The 17656-nt window shown below is 38.5% G+C and overlaps 1 protein-coding gene across 4 annotated transcripts in view; it reads left to right on the top strand.

Moving 5' to 3' along the window:
- The window catches only part of LOC121329154 (plexin-A1-like), a 199184-nt gene that overhangs the window by 78225 nt on the left and 103303 nt on the right, over positions 1 to 17656 (top strand). The window lies entirely within an intron of this gene.

Raw genomic sequence — 17656 nt, 5'->3', positions numbered from 1 at the left:
TTGTTTGTTTTTTTAAATCCAGGCTTCTGTCCTGAAACAGTGGTCCGAGAGAGGTGATAGAACAGCTTTCATTTTAGAAGTTGCAGTGTTAGATTTAGTCAATAATTTATGTGCTCTTGATAGTGTGGTGCAGGTTGTGTTCTGTACCAGGACACAACGCATCCTGTGAAGGTTAGTTGAGGGCGGTTGTATTACACTACAGTGGAGCAAAAGATTAAAAACAGTTCTATCTATATCTCTATCCTATAGCGTACAAACATATTTAAAGGGAAAGCAATGTTGAACAGATTTATGATTCAGCTTCTGCCGCCTTCTACATGTAGAACAAAAAAAGCTAAAGAACAGAAGGCAAGCTGTCAGGGAAGTAGCATGAGTTGTTTACAGCTGAATATTGAAATAAGGCACATTAGTGTGTGTGAACATATATTGACTCGGCTTCAGTACCCTACAGCAGTGCACACATTGAATACCAGCCTTTTTTGTATGAAGTGGATTTTACATACTGCATGTTAGATGTGTTTAAAGCGTGAAGTGGAATTCTTTCATAATAGTTTGATATGTATGTATGTGTGTCTGTAAGGGGCAGCCCAATTGAGATGCCACATTTCATTTTAATGGTACAGTTCAGCCACTGACATCCTGTATTTACCTGGAGGCAAATCCACAAGTGACTTATAGTCCTCCTTGCCAGTTGTCAAATTGCCTGCAAGACGATGCCCATTAGGAATGAGATTTGACATCTTGGCTTTGCTGCCCTGAGTTAACAAGGAGCTGCATAGACTACAGTAATAAGTTAGGTGGTGCAGTTTAAAATAATAATAATAATAATAATAATAATAATAATAATAATAATAATAATAATGTAAATGTACATTGCACATCATTTGATTTCAGGACCACCAAAGCCCTCGGAAATAATGAAAGGTTGAACTCAGACGGAAGTCCCCAGGCATCACTGAAACTTGGTACTGCTTTGGAAGGACACATGAAACGTTCTTTTTCTCAATTATTTTATTCTAATGTGGTTTTCGATTATCTCCCCAAAGTCAGTGGTCCAGGATTAATGGAGGGCATGTGTTGTAGCTGTAGGCAGTTTTACCCTTGAGGTTTACATTCATTTACACCATGCATGTGGCCAATAAAACAGTGATGTGTGTGTGTGTTTGGGAGGAGGGGAGGAAGGGGAGGGGGGGTGGGGGGAGTGTGCGGCCCTCATTCAGTACCTAAGGTCACCTGTTCTGCCTGCCTGACCAGGAAAAATTTAACGAAATATGAGTCCAATTTCAATAACTGACTAATAAATAAAGGCAGCTGATGTGGACAAATGTTTAGCAATGTAGTACCTTTCTTGCAATAAATACCACAATAGCTTTCCATCCACAAAGTTCTTGAGTGTTTTAAGCAATGGTGGTGTTCTCTTTTAAGGTGAAAATGTATTATGTTACGGTATGTGTATTGAGAAGAACCAAGGTTTTAATTAATGGCAACTTTAAATACATTTAATTCTGAAAATTCGATTCTAAAAATGCTTTTGTTTGCACTTGCTTAAGTTGCAGATTATGCAACCAAAGGCTTCAAGTGCTCCCTCCCCGGCAATTTTGTTCAGGAGCCAAAATGAATCGGTGAACTTGGATCTAATGTTACCTCGGAAGTGGAGATCTTAATTCGCCAAGAAGGGGGGTTACAGGGAGCAATAACTGGAGCGTGTGAATGTGATTCTCACTGGCAGGTTCCACGGTTTATAGAGGAGTTGACTGCTCACATGACCTCAGCCCTCTTCTGAGGATGCATGGGGGACTGATGGAACTGGAACTGACCCTCATGTAGCTGCTGTGTGAGATAGTGGAAACTAGTAGAACACCATGGTATATAAACTATGACCTGTCTGAAAGAACGCCATGGTATATAAACTATGACCTGTGACAATTTATTTAAAACAATCTCATGTTATCCATTGAGAACATGAGGTAATGCTTTGGTTTTAAAAATACAAAACCATTCAAGACAATCCTGTATATGGCAATATTTAAATGTATTGTCCCTGAGTGCATTTTAAAGCAATAGAGTATTACTGTATGCAGACTCCAGATTTTGTTTAAACATCTGCTCATTTAAGCCAATAATGCATCAAAACACTATCGAACTTGTTCCAGTAACAACTAAATGTAACTAAATACTGAAAAACCGTGGTCTTGGGACTTCAATCAACCAGATGTAAATTTCTCAACGCATCATTTTTCAAATTGTGATTTATAGTACTTCTAGGTATGTCTTTTCCTGTCTCTATTTTACTGTCTATTTATTATTCATTGCAGAAAAAAAAAAATCCATGTATCACTACCTGTCTTTGTGCTCTGCTTTGTGCACCTGTGTGCATCTTAACATTGGGGCCACAGCTACTGTTTGGAGAGGGGGGCAGGATGCTGGTAAGTCTCTCTGTGGCTTCTGGCACAGACGGTCTATAGATCTTTTAATTATGTGAGCTTGTATATTGTGAACAAAAAGGATGATCGTTTCAATTGATTAGGATTGCCCCTGGTTTTAGTAAGGTACTTCAAGATCTTGTTGCATCTTCAAATGCAGTGTTTTTACAGGCCAAAAAGATTAGATGTAAATTGTCCCAGTGGGGAGCCTACCATTGCAGAAAAGGATACCAGTATTCTAACAAAAATATATTTTAATGTTAAGTGTATTTATTAGATTGAAACTCGCATCCCAATAGACTAATGCGGGTCATGTGATCAAAAATATTTTTGCGCAAAAAGTCTATAGTCATGCTCAATACTCCGCTCCAGCATCACAGATTTCTCTTGAATAAATTAGATTGAGTTTAATAAAAACAAGTTTTATAAAGCCAATATTGACTGCAGTTGCCTTTCGGCTGATGTAGTGGGACACTACAGTTTCAAAAGACTGATAGCCGTAGCACTAGTCATTTTAAAGTGTGTTTGTAGATTCTTCACCCACTCCTGAAGATGCACAGAGAGGAGGAGAGAGGAAACACTTTGCCCCAGAGGAAAAAGGGCAGGGCAATGCAATTTTCACCTCAAATGGATATTTATCTTTTCTTTCTGTTTTTGAGTGTGCTAAACCGGCAGAAAAGGGCTCTCTGGGCACATGAACCTTTCCAATTAGAGAGCCAATCTTGACAGTTAGAGCGGATTGTAAACAGGAAGTAGGTGTCTCATTGTGTGGGTTTGGCTGAGGATAAAATTGGTAGCGGCATTCTTTAGAAAACCACAGACATTTTTAGCTTTCCCAAGGTTTTCTGTTTTTCCTGTCTCCCAAAGGAAGACAAATTACACCTCCTGTTAATGGGGGGCTGGCAAGTTTGTGGTTTGTTGAAAGCAACATGCACTAGAAAGGAGGGAATCTGGCTTCAGTGGGGGAGAGCCGAGATACTGTGTCCCAGGGCCGGATTTGTAATTTTCCTTTTCCTTGTCCATAGTTTAAAAATTCTACATTAAAACTAATTTAAATAATTGCTGTTGACACGGTTTGCTGGCTCTGTCAAGCACATGCATGCAACACACACACACGCACAGATTATCTTTCTGAATATATGCATGCTGAGATTTTCTCACATTGGGGGGGGGGAGGGATTTAAGATCCAAGATTGCCCTTCTTTTTCCTGTTTGTTCATTGTTTGTTTATTTTTTCAGATAACCAGGCTTTATCTGAACAATTGTCAGCCTTGATTTTAAATAATATTAAACATCAGATATTATCTGTTCAAAAGTTGAAACTTAACTTCTCCTATCTTGAATGAAAATACGTACGTACCTATGGTATGCCATTTCATGCACAATAAATCAGAACTTACTAATTATTTGTAGCGACATAAGCTGATTCCTAAGGGGTAGAAGATAACATATGCAGAAAAATCCCAAAACAAAAGAAAAATAACCCAGAAAAATAACAGGAGCAGCTGTTTGAAGTTAAAGAGCAGAGGCTGAGAGGGTAACAAGCTCCATGTTCACGCTCTGCAGAGACCGCCTCCTTCATGTTAATAAACCCCCAGAGGAGTTTGCAGGGGCACAGAGCAATCCGAATCGAAGACTTCTGCAAACTGCCTCAGATCTGATGCTCGCACAGACCAGGTGCTTTCCTTTTTCAAAGCGAGATACGCAGGGTCCCATCTGCATAGTGAAGCACTGCCATTAGAAGCAGCTGGCTACAAATGACCCAGAAAGAGCTCTATTTTAATGCAGTGTGATTTCAAATACCAAATTCAGTGGCCACTGGCACACGTCATTGTACGTGTATTTTGCTTCAGTCTGAGGAACATATCTTGAAGGAAGTTGGTGGTTGTTTAATTGAATTTGTTTCTTGAAGGCTTTTGGTGCTCTGTTATAGTTAATATTCGTTCTAATGTCAGTAGGCTGCAGTGGCTTATTTACTACCAATGTCTGCCAGGCAGCAGTCAATTAATGATTAGACCTTGTATATGTCAGATCTAGTTTCAAACTCTGTTAAAAGTGATTTTTGGTTTGTGAAATTCCAGTTGCATAGGATGCAGACTGACCAAGTAGTTCAGGATTCAGCCAGTTATAAAGAATATTTACAGACTCTAATTATCTGATAAGGCAATTTGACACTCCAATGCAGTGTTACTCCTAAGGTTTAAGCGATCGACCAAATGCCCTCAAGTAGTGGCTGCCTTTTAAAAGCAATCTTTGACACTCCTGAAATAAATAAAATCATGAGCCAGCCTGGTTTATGCATAGGTGAAAGCAGTTAGGGCCCATCTTGCACTAAGAATTCTTCACAAAACGCCATGGGGTGTTTTTGCACAGGAGCAGTATTAGGCTTTCCTTAGGTCATTTAATGGCGATTTAAAATAAGCTGCACTTGTTTATATATAGACTTCTAAGAGTAGTGAGCAGCAGTCAGTGGGCATTTTACAATGAACACGCTGTTATTACACTGCTTGGAACAACCTTTGGGAACTTGCTTTGCAAATCTTCCCACTCTGTTCTTGCTGAACTTCCCTCTGCTGGTCAGAGAGGGGAATGCAGCCACATTACCAGGTTTGCAGTAAGTGTGGGGGGTTGGACTTCCAGATATTTGTTTCTTTTAGCAAAGCATTTTTTTCTCTGCTGCTGTTTTTATTTTTGTTTTACCTTTGTCTCAGATTAAACGCATTTTATCCTGCCACAATAGACGTTTCATGGTAGTGCTGTATTACCCTTTTTAACTGCAACCCTAATTATCACTGGACTGCATAATGTTGCCTTCACTAAGTTAGTCTACGACTAGTACTAATAGGAGTCTATATGTGACTTAACTGCATTGCAGTAACATTTTGCTTTACTTGAACAATAAAAAAAGAAATTGCTGGCACACTACACCTTGTCCCGAGTAATTTATCTCTTGAAGTTGTCATGTCACAACCTATGGTTTTGCCAACTGATGTTTGTAGAGGAAGTCAAACAGCTGTTCACAACCAACTGTTTCATGAGCAGGCACTGAGTCGTGCTTGTGAAGGAATGCCTTGGCAGGGGTTGGAATCTGTAGTATGTGCAGTTGGAGAGGGTGTCTACACAGAGGCCATGTTTCGGGGGGGAGGGGAATGTATTACAGAAGAAACAAAGCCTGGCCCTGACCTGCTTTTCCAGCAGCTGCTGTTCAAAGGAATTCCAGGGCTGTTGGTGTTATTATGGCTGTGTTCTTTGGGGTGCAGCTGCTCCTCCTTTATACAGAGAGATGGTCCTCTCCTAATGTGTGTCAAGTGGCGTGTTCCTTGATAAGGCCTGTCTTCTTTAACATGCCCTAGCATGTCCCTTGCAGATTTTATACCAGGGTGAGGATCAATATTAACATTCTTTTTCATATAATAAACTACTTTTTGCATCTCTTCCTTTTCTAGTGCTCACATGTATTCTACTGTCCTTTTTTGCGCTATGCTTCAATACTTTAGTTTTTTTGAGCACTACAGCGGTCCAGTTTGGATGAAAATATTAGAAAAGAAGGACTAATTCTCAAGCCGACATTGCCTTGCTCAGATTTGGCTTCAGTAATAACAATTGCCTTTATAGCTGCTATAAAACCATGAAAGGCCATTTTACTTTTAGCCAATTAGATGTTTTAACATTGAAACACACCCTGAATAAACTCATAACGTGCTTTAAAGTCACCTTAACAACTCTTGTTTTCTACAGTGTTCCATCACGGGGGCGGGGACACACATTGGTGCTTTTCAATTTCTTATTAACTCCAGCATTTCGTTTTTCGACCTTCCCCTGAAGAAACTTGAAGCACCCCCTCCAGCACTTTTTTGAGATATTACATGCACATGCGAGGGTGACATGGTAGCTCCTTCCTGACTGCTCGACTCATTGGCTGAGACCAGGGTACCAGATGCTGATCAGTGGCCTGTGATACGCTAAGGAATAAGCCAGGCAAGAGTCGCACCTGATGTTAACTGACCTGCAATGTCAGGGTTTTGGGGGAGGAGAACCAAGGACGAAATAGTCAACCTGCTTACTTGCATCATTCTCGGTTAACTCTTTCACTGAACGGATTTATTCTTCATCCTAGTTGCTTAAGGAGCTGTAGTATAACTATCGGATTGTGTTACTTTAAAACACTTGATGGTAGAACATGTAGTAATATGGTGCTCCCTTGTTGTTATAAGGCAGCCTTTTATACCGTGGAACAGGTTCTATAGCATTATGGTCTTGGCTCCCATTTGCCCCATAATAACATTTAAACTAGCACTTGTATTCTCGTTGTAAAGCAGAAAACAAACTGCGATGTCTCTGATCTATGGCTCCCTAGCATTTATAAAGGGTAGCACTATAATAATTTGATAACAGTATTTAAGACATTTGAGATTCTTTTAGCATTAACACATTTATATTTTGGTGCTTTATAAATGGCAACGATTAATGGTTGTTTAATACAGGCCAGTGCTACAAGAGATGCGAATTTTGAACCCCAGAGGTTAAAGGTTAGTTATCCCACTGCACCATCAAACCCCCCAATACAAATATGGCTTAGAAAGAAAGTGAGGAGTTAATTTTCATTGCAATTGGACAATTAGTTTTAGGACAAGGAGTGTTCCCCTTATCAGTGGGCTGCAAACAGAAACACTTTTTCTCATTGCTACACTAAAACACACTCTCTTATATATTTCCAGTCAGGCAGTGCAGATCCAGATCATCACTTCCAATGATTCTTTGTGTCCAGAGAAAAGAAGCCCGGGAAGGGGTTAAAATCCAGAGGGATGCAGGCGTGTGTTTTTTGTAGATAAGTCTCCCGTCTTTTGAAGTATCACGGCAGCACCGTAAACCCAGCTTTCCGCACTACTGCCAGACAGAGAGAATTAATCACCTCTGTGTGCAGATAAGGGTACAAAGTAACAGGGGGAGGGGTGGGGGACTGAGCTGAATTTATTATTTGGAAGTGGCTTGCACAGCGTTTCAAAGTCTCCGTGGTCTGTCATGATATATCTGTACATATTTTTTGCTATAGGATCACCTCATGCTAAGCATATAGGCAATTAATGGCTTGCAAGGCCACAGAATGCTTTCCAGGCACCCTTGTTCTGGGCGATGGCTGTTAGTGAGGTCTGTCATTGAGCACACCTGTTCATTTGTCCCTCTTGTCCACAGTTTTCTTTGGCAGTTGCTGTTTTCTTTGCTGCAGTCCTACTTAAAACTTAGCTCTGGCTAAACTTTTTATAATCTGCCCTATTTTGCGAACTTTGTGTTTCCTCATCAGTGCAGTCTATATACAAAAGGTCAACTTCTACAATGGAGCCAGGAATTTGTTACGACTTTACATGGGATGCATGTAATGAAGGGTCTGCCAAATGCAGGCTGGGGTGTGTTCTAATAAAATGGTATGACAGAACCATGAAGACATTTTTTTAAGACTATTATGATAAATGTACATTGAAACAGGCCTGCAGAAATTGGCATATGTTCATCTGTCAGCATGCAGTTCCAATTCAAATAGCGATATAGACTAACCTGCTCATCAAGGCTCTAAAGTGCTACCAGATTTTGCACACCACTGGCTTGAGACAGAGCAGGCAGTTCTAGTGGGGGTGGGTGTGCAACCTTTCTTTGATAGGGACTGTCAGTCTTTCCAGATGTAGGAATAGGAGGTGGTGGTAATGTGACCTTGATCTGAATCATTGATCGGTGAACCCTACACCTGATATAAAGCAGTGCCTGTGGTTGTAGCACCATCTCACCCAGCAGGTGGGAGATTCGAATTTAAAGAAACCCAATGGGAATGAAGGAGATAAAATAGGGTAATGTGGTTTGGTGGTTTTATTGGTGGTGCAATGACTAACATTCCACTAAAAGTCTCTCTCTGTCATCATTCATCAGCCTATTATGAACCAGCTATAATCGGAGAAACATAAACACATAGTAAATACGCATTCATGACAAAGCCAAAGGTGCGTTCCTTAATTCAAGAAAGTGCCTTGTTTTGACCTGGTTTCAATACCCTTCTGATTAACTTGTTGTGGGTTGGATTATCCTCTGCTATAGCAACCAGAGGAGCACTGGGATTATTTTGAAAACCTGTTTGTTTTTCAATGTGAAAGAAGTTGATCTCTCAAGACTGGGGGTCCATTTTGAACCTCATTAATTCATTCTCCCATCCAGGTGCCACTCCCGGTAACTCCTAGGCCTTCACATTAGGGTAAAGTTTCTCCACTGCAAAAGCACTTGGTCTGCCCTCACTTTAAAAGATTCATTCTAGAGAGAGTGGTCTGTCATCTCCCATCACATCATTAGGAGTACAGCTTGCTTCATATTGTTAACAGCCATGGAAGTGCCTTCCAGTGCTCTGAATAGCGAAATGGGGGTGTGGGGGGGAAAAAAAAAAAAAAAATTCTTCCAGGATTAGTTTACTGTAAAGCTATGTCTTAGTTGATGCTTATCTTGGCAAGAGCTGAGTCCAAATCAGCATGAAGTTAACATCTACTCTCATGTAATGGAAACCTTTTTTTGTTAAACCCCCACCTTAGAAATTCTTGATAAAGGTTGAGAGATCAATATTCACAACACAATTACCACCATGCTAAGTTTGTACTGTTTATTTGTAGAGCGATCAAGCAAGCAAGAAACCACTAACTGTAGGAGCTGTTAAACGAACCTACTGGGTTATTCATTTGATTGTTTTAAATAGCATTGTTAATATCATCAAAAAAAGCAGTAAGTGGTAAATGTTTTGAGAATATGGCAGCGAGTCAACATTTCACGTTTGACCAGTAAATGTTGAATACCGTTAGAGAATTGTACAACAGCACTATAGGCCTCCTGACCCTATATTTCCTGCTTGTGTGTGTATTTTTGCTGTTTGGGACAGGAATGCACTCAGCTGTGTTTCAATGTGTATTTCACTCCATAGAACCCCGACCTTTTCTCTGCTACCTTTGCTGAGGAGGAAGACAATGACAGTTGACATTAGCAGACTGTGCAAACAAAGGCATTTCTCTCATCTCATACACACTCCAATACTGTGAGCACTTACAGCAGCTCTGTTGTGGAAGCTGCATTAAGTAGGATTTTATTTTTCATTTTACTTCTTTTTTTCTGCCTCAATTTACTAGGGACATTCTCAGGCAGTTTTTCTTTTTCTTCTTTTTTTTTCTTCTTCTTCTAGTTCAATAGTGGGCTGACCCTCATTGACTTATGTTGCAATACCAGCTGATACTTTCTGCATTTCTTACCGCCACTAGCTCTTGGTACTAAAAGCCTGCCTTGGTGTTTTTTTTTTTTTTTAAGGAAATATATATTCTTCCCTCTGAACCCCACAGGGCATGACAACCTATATCCAGATAATGCAGGAGAGTGAGTTTTTACAAGCTGTCACTGAGACATTTTATGACCAGAGTTATGAAAACAAATCAGAGCCCTCTTCCCTCAAAGGGCAAGAGTACAGCTGAACAACAGTAATTATGATTATTTGACCTGTTCCTATACTGAAGAGCCTAAGAGGTTTTTGACTCCAATACTGAGGGGAAGGTTCAGTCTGATCTGCTTTTATGGCTGGTAAGTATCTCATAAAACACATTGTACCTTTGATACAAAACCACGCTTCGAGGTGTTAAACAGGATATGTAATATTTTATTAACTCAACGTCTTGGATTTGTTTCTGTATTGTTTCACTGAAGTAGTCTTTCTACATTGTCAAATTACTGTAAAACAAGAATTTCACGAGCAATGTTTGCTAATTTCTCATTTATTTAAAATCTGCAAAATTAATGTGCCGTGAAATACATACATGTGCCGTACATTAAAAGAAAAAGAAGCACAAATATTTATTGCATCAAAAATTGACCTTGAAGGCCATTAGCGAAATGTAAGTTGCCACAAAAAAAAAAAAAAATTCCAGTTTTACAGTATTGCTAGGTGGTTCAGTGGTTAAAGAAAGGGACTTGTTACCAGAAGATTCACAGTTCACCTGGTATGCCTTCCTTTGGATGAGACATAAAACAAACCTCCTATTGCAAGTGACTCTGCAGCAGCGGTTGTGGTTTACCCCCTAGTCCTAAGTCTTTTTGGATAAAAACATCTGCTAAATAACCAATTCATAATAATTAATCATAATAATTAATGGTGACCTCCACACCCCACCACCCCTCCAAAAAAAAGCCAGTTCCACTAGAGAAAACAAATATTACACAGTGGAGCTGTGAACAGTCAATGGCCTTTCCAAATTGCTACTAGGAAGCAGGCCAGCTCATTCTACTGTTGAGCTGCAGATGCCTGGAGATTAGGTATGACATAATAGAAGTGGCATGATTTATTATCGGAGGATAGATTTCCTGAAAGTAGTGTGAGGAGAAGGGTTTGGTGTATGACGTAAAGGAAGAAGACATCCTTTTTAACAGGTTTGTAGAAAGGAGAGCAGGGACTTGCCTTATGGCAATTGGAGATTGGGAGTCGTCCTCATCTATTAGCAGGTAGAGCAAAGCCAAAAAACACGTCTGTTTAATTTCAGGTACATTAGAGAGCAGAACAAAAAAGTATTTTTAGGAAGGGGGTTTAAGTATTCCAAAACTCAACACTTTGCTATAGGGTTCAGTAATTTAGGCCCCTTAGAGTGTTAAAACAAATACATAAAGTAAACAAACACATTGGTAGTTAAGAAACATTTGGTACCAGATCGCTCTTTATTTGACAGCAGTTGAATGAAACTTCATTTATTGAGCTTAATAGCTTTTGCATTTACAATCATTGAGTGGTCCTTATTGCAATTAATCAACGTTCAGCTCAGAAATTGCTTTTCCGTTCTAGTTGCCTGCCATAGATAGATGTACAGAAACCAAGGGGTAGATCAGCTAAATTCTCTCTTATAGAGGTAAGCTAGCACTTTCTTCTCTTTTATAGAGGTAAGCTAGCACTTTCTAGTGATTCTCCACTTTGGAACACCTGAAAATCATGAACACACACATTACATTGAAGAGACTGCATACAATATGTGAACCAAAGTATTTTTTAGCATTACAATCCTGATTATTTTTTTATTTTTTTTTAAATGTAAACTATCCTTTGCTCTTCCAGCTCCAAGTATGTTGAAGTGCTTTCTTAATGAAATGCAATTTTTGGTTGTTTGGGAGAGAGCAGGAAGGGAGAGGTGGAGACTGTAATTTGCCTCAGTAGAGGATGCTACACAGCATCAGTGCTTTGATCGAATTAATCAACCCCTGATTGCTATAAACAGACATCCATTTCCATTTCAATGAGCTGTGCAATTAAGGATCTCAAGTTGTTTGCGTTATATGTCGGGAGGCATGCTGTAGTTATATCAAGTAAAGAGAGCCCGGTTCAAGAAGGGTCATGGCGTGGGGGCTGAAGTATATCAGGAACTGAAAAATGTGCAGATTTTTCAATATTTAAAAAAATAGACATTGAAGAAAGACCTTACAGTCAGCACTGAGTTACCCAGATACATGCCAGTTGCGTTTTACCGCCCTTGTATTAAGAATAAAATCAATCCCCAATATATATGTAACAAATTCATGCACTTGCGTGTCACACGCGATTTCCAAATCAGTCACCAGTTTTCTGATACAAAGCACATCTCTTCAATGTTACAATTTATCTGAATATCTGTCAAAGCCTGCACATTTTTTTTCTGTCTTCTATTGTGCAGTTACACAGCTGCTCTTCCAGTTTCACCTGACAAAAATGCAACCAAAATGCGAATGAGACTAGCTAGGGTAATGTAACAGTTAATCATTAAACTGATTTAGATATGGTGATGTATTCTTTTAAATTTTTTCTGTGATCTTTTGCCATTTTCATTTGCAAGTGAACTGTGGCCTTAATGAGCACCATATTCTGCAATTTTGAATACTGACTTAGGATTCTGTTTTATTCTGGAAACCATATATATATATATATTTTACTTTTGCTAAATTGCATTGCCTTTTATGTTTTACCCAGTCCTGTGCATAGATAACATTTTCATTTTACTGTTAGGTCGTTAATAGGAAATTTACAATACATGGATTTAAAAGTATGTACTGTATTACAGTAAATGTGTTTCTTTAGCAAGGGATATTTTTATAATCATATCATTCGGAATTAAAATACTACTTCTGTTAAATATAGTATTGGACCAACAAAACCAGTAAAGTACATCTAAAATGGAAGCATAGTTATTTTAAAACACAGACCTTTCAGATATGTGTTTTTGATTTTGTATCTGTTCCCTGAAAAACGGACAAGGGTTGGAATGGGCTAGATATGCGTTCACACGCATTTTAACCATCACTGAAGTCAAAATTTTATAGGGTTGGATATGTGAGTGCTGACCTGTAACAATATTTCATAACATACTTTGACACATAACATACTTGAGTTTTATTTAAATGACAATTGTAGCGTTACCCAAAGACGAGACCTATTTTTTACAGAAGATGCATGCTCTAGTTGAAAGTAATGTACTCTCTTGTTAATCTGGAACCTGTATAGATCAATGATTTGTTCCCAGAACTAATTCTGTACTTAGATTAGATTTCATCAAAAAAAATCCCTTTGGGGTGGGTGTGTTTCAGGAACAGATGCTACTGTTTTACACAATTATCATAGAATGAAAAAAAAAAAAAATAAAAAAATAAACTTGGTCCATTATGCATTTCCTTTTCTGCTGCCTTTGTGAAAACAAAATGATTCTATGTGTTTTATTCAGATTGTCTAATAACAGTTTCTAAATGGATCAAATTCCACTTTATGCAAATTCTGTAATGTATAGGGGAGAACAATCAGTTTTGACTGTTTCTATCAGTTCTTTGTATAGAACTACTTGCACATATCTAGACATACCTTATCTAGTCACTTCTGTCCTTTGGAATAATATATATATATATATATATATATATATATATATATATATATATATATATATATATATATATATATATATATATATATATATATATATCATAGATAGTTAATTATTTACTTTGATCTTTTGTTTCCTATGCAGCTCCTCATTTTATACTGAAATCACTGCCTGTAGTTTGTTTTGGAAGATTGACATCCGTTCTCCTCCCTTCTAGTGAAATGTTCCCTCCCTTGAAAACACAAGTTAAAAAAATAAATAAATAAATCCCTGCTCTACAAAATGGAAAAAGGGGCACTGCATGATGCAGTGAGGCTTAGCTTGTGCAAGTCATGTATCTGTTTTCTTTATTTTTCTCTGTAGATTTGGGCGACAGCCAGACAAAGTGGTATCTTAACGAGACACACAGCACTGCTTATAGCTGTGAGTCATTCGTTCCTCTTGGCAAAACAGCAAAAACAATAAGAAAGTAGACTATATACTTTCCTGAAAATCCTTTGGTGTTAAAACAAAATAATGTAAATATAAATACACCATCAAACTTTTAAGCTTGGGCATAACGGGGGAGAGAGGCATTAATAATACATCAAAAAATATATTTATTAAGCCTTGCTCCCCCCCCCTCCCCCCAAAATCATTTGCAAAGTTGGGGAAGGAAAAAAAGGCTGCAGCCTTTATGGGTATTACAGGTATTACCAAATGGCAGTGAAGCTGTCAATATGTTGCTATGGAAACATCTTAAATCAAAAGCCAATAATATAGCCACCTGCAGCCAAGCAGAATTGTGGCTTGATTCTAGGCCACCAGTAACCCATTCCATTGGCACAGTCTTCCTGTAACAACAAATACTGGAAAAAGTTAAACTGAGTGCAAACACTTTTATACAAATAGCTGCAATTATTGCCATTTGTTTTGTAAATGAAAACTGCAGTGCCAGTTTTTTTTTTTTTTAATCTGTTGTTTTTAATGTCAGTCTATCACTTTCTTGCTCTAAGGCAGATTCACAAAATGGTTTGTTCCAATATTAATTATATGACCACAAGGATCGTTGAGCTTCAAAGTGTATACAGCATTTAGTTTCAGAAGGTCATATCTTTTACAAGGTGGATGTGACCTCCTTCTCAAATCCAATGCTGGAATTATATGACTGCTGACTTGGCTGTCGGTTATGTTGGTGCCGAATAAACCTCAACAGTTTTACTTACGGACTGCAACACGCTACGGCAAGCCCTTGACCTTTTCTAATGCTATTGGATCTTGTTGAGGTGGCATTGTGGTCTGGTTAGTGGGCACACAATTACATTTCTGGATTTAAGAGGCTTGTTTTCTTCGGGCAAATAAAAGCTAGGGGCTGGAGCTTGTTGTTTCTTCTTAGTTTTTCTCAAATCTTTTTACCATGCAGCCTTCCACATGCATAAGGGGAGTCCTGAAGAAACCTAATAAGCATTTTACCTTGATCCAAGGTCTGAAAATTTGAACGGTTAACTTGTCTTAGGGTCAAGATTGTCTTTGGTATTGTATCCTCTAGCTGTATTTTAAACAACTGAAAGTCTCATTTCCTTAACAGATATAAATAAATAGGTCTTAGTCTTTATTGCACAGGACCTTGAGTGAAGGGAATCATTGTTAATCCCTTTGTTAAATGTACATCAGCTACTTTAAATCTGGAACACCTTTTTTTTTTTTGTATTAACGATACAAAGTCCTGGCAGTTGGAACAGTAAGCTCTGCTGATGTGTTTTAGATCATTTGATGTAGTTAGTTGCCTTGGGTCAATTTGAGCCAGGTGGTACTTTTCCATTTCTTGGCACCCGCTCAGAACTCAGTTCCTTTACCAGTAAATGTCTTCATCTTCAGGGCATTTCTGCAAACCTTTAATTCTGTCTTTAAAGGGATATGTTTTAGGGTGTTAAAAGTAACAATGCATTGTGAAACATACTAACCTGCATACTGCTGTTCTTTTTAAGATACAAAACAATGATCCACCATGGAGTTGCTTTCTATGACAGTTTTTTTTTTATACAGCTAGACAGAGGACCATAGACTACCCAAATTAGTTTCTTGATTGCTCAAGGACAGATACCGGCAAACTTTTTTTTTTTTTTTTTTTTTTTTTTTTTTTAGTGAAGACATGAGTGCCTCGGTGCAAGAGACTGCCTGTCTGTTCTTGAAGTGTGTTCCTGTAAAACACAATGAATAGAATAATATGATATTTGTGAAAAGAAGTCAATGCACAATATTCCAACATATGTTTGTGTTCTGCTATTACTTAATGGGGAACTGCAGAATGCCTCTCTTCCCAAGTGGGCAGATGCACGACTTTACTGGAATTAGATTTTGCATCCCAGCAGGGCTATCTGGGTACATTATTTTAAAATTAAATTATATTTGATTGCATGTGAATTATCATTTGTGGGTCAGTGGGTGGGGGATGGGGGTGGGGGGTTAGAGCAATGACTAGGTGAGCTTAATAAGCTGGCAACAGTGTCAGCTGTTAAGGCCCAGCAAGTAAGCAAGTTTGGTAATCCATTTGGCACTGGTACAGTATGGAAAGATATGTTTTCATTGCTATCTTTATATTTGAACAATATAGTGCTCATCTTTTAGTTGTGAGTTTCCGACTATATCATTTTGTACTATAGTATTCTGAGCTACAAGAGATCTCCCTAATCCGTGCAGGCAGCATCACATGGCAACAAGTCACTCTGGTGTAGATGCAGTAATGCACCACACTGTAGAATGCATGCTCATAAATCCTGACTGACACACACTGCCTGAGCAAATCACACAACTCTGCCTTTCCAATGAAATGGGTCGGCTGTATCCCCAGAACCACCTGTCACTTGGATACATACATGGTTGGATTTTGGACCAGAGAAACAAAAATCGTAGATTAGTATTGATGCCTGTAGTCCTTCATCTGACATAGTAGGAGGGGGAAGCAGCAGTTATGACTTCCTTAGAATACGTAGATGTAGAATATGTCTAACCAGGCTACTGTCAGCCCTCTATCGAAGAGTTCGATAGGGCACAGGGTCTGCAGCTTTTCTGTATTACAGAACATATTTCAGGTCACTAACAAGTGAAGCTATTATTTTAGGCACACATTTAGACAAGTGTGTACTACATACAGTATATGCCAAATGGGGCTGTACAATAATATGGAAGGATTTAAAGGTTTAGGAGGGAAGATGAAAAGCTAGCAATGTTCCACAAAAACAGCCATAAACTATATATTGCAGGGGGATGAGAGTTAAACTTTTTAAATAGACAGGCATAAAATATAAAGTACTCTGTGTGCCTACGTGGCAGCTTTGTTTGGCTTTGACGGATACAGCCCCATTATGGGGCTGCATTGTTTTTACATTCCATTCCCCCCCCCCCCCCCCCTTTCTGATTTTACCACCAATCAGAGAGAGAGAGAGAGACTCCTTTGATATCAGAAATGTTTTTTTAATGTAGTCTGAATTAACGGAGCGATCATGGAGTCTTAACAAGGAGATTATTGATGCCTGCACGCTCATTTAGCAGTTGGTCGGCTATGACTAGGAATTATTATGGGCGACAACATTTTGAGACCTTGTTCGTCTCAGATAATTAGGAATTTTAGATAGATTACTTTAAATTAATCTCATCTATTATTTAAATTGATTATTATTTAATGTTGTACAGTCTCATGTGGCTTTGTATTGGCTTACATGGGACTTGAGTAATTTTTTTTTTTTTTAAATGATACCTCATAATCTTGTTTGTTTGAAGTTTAGAACTCAGGGTCGCTACCGCACAGTCGATATATTTTCTCCCACTTACACATATTTCTATTCATATTTTTACACCAATGTAATTAATTGTTGAATGTTTGCTAGATTGCTTCTTACGCCTTCTATGTACACTTCACCCATCTGCTGACGTATACAGTGCAGCATCCAATGCAGTTCAGATATGGGAGGTAAAATTGTGTGTGTGTGTGTGTATATGTGTGTATATATGTAAAAAATTATATTGATTTATTTATTTATTGCACACACTACTTTGTCTGCTGAGACTTTAGAGTTGGATTCTGGACCCGCAATAACCAATTAGTGTTCAAAAAACGTAAATGGGTATTAACCAAAAGACTGGAAGTGTTGACTGAGACAGGGGAGAATTTGATTTGCTAATGTTTTGGAAATGTGTTCAGCTCCCCTGACAGTGCATTTTAGCTCAGTGGAACCTAAAACGATTGAAAACAAACACATTTCCAATGTTTTTTTTTTGCGCTTCAGACAGTTTTTTCTTTGCCTGGAAGCGCAAAGACAGTCGGGATAATGAAATGTGAATCTCTGTAATGAAATCTCT

Source organism: Polyodon spathula, chromosome 16 (assembly GCF_017654505.1).
Source record: "Polyodon spathula isolate WHYD16114869_AA chromosome 16, ASM1765450v1, whole genome shotgun sequence".
In the NCBI taxonomy this organism is placed as follows: domain Eukaryota; kingdom Metazoa; phylum Chordata; class Actinopteri; order Acipenseriformes; family Polyodontidae; genus Polyodon; species Polyodon spathula.
The sequence above is the reverse complement of the archived record's forward strand: the minus strand, read 5'-3'. Positions and strand labels throughout refer to the sequence as shown.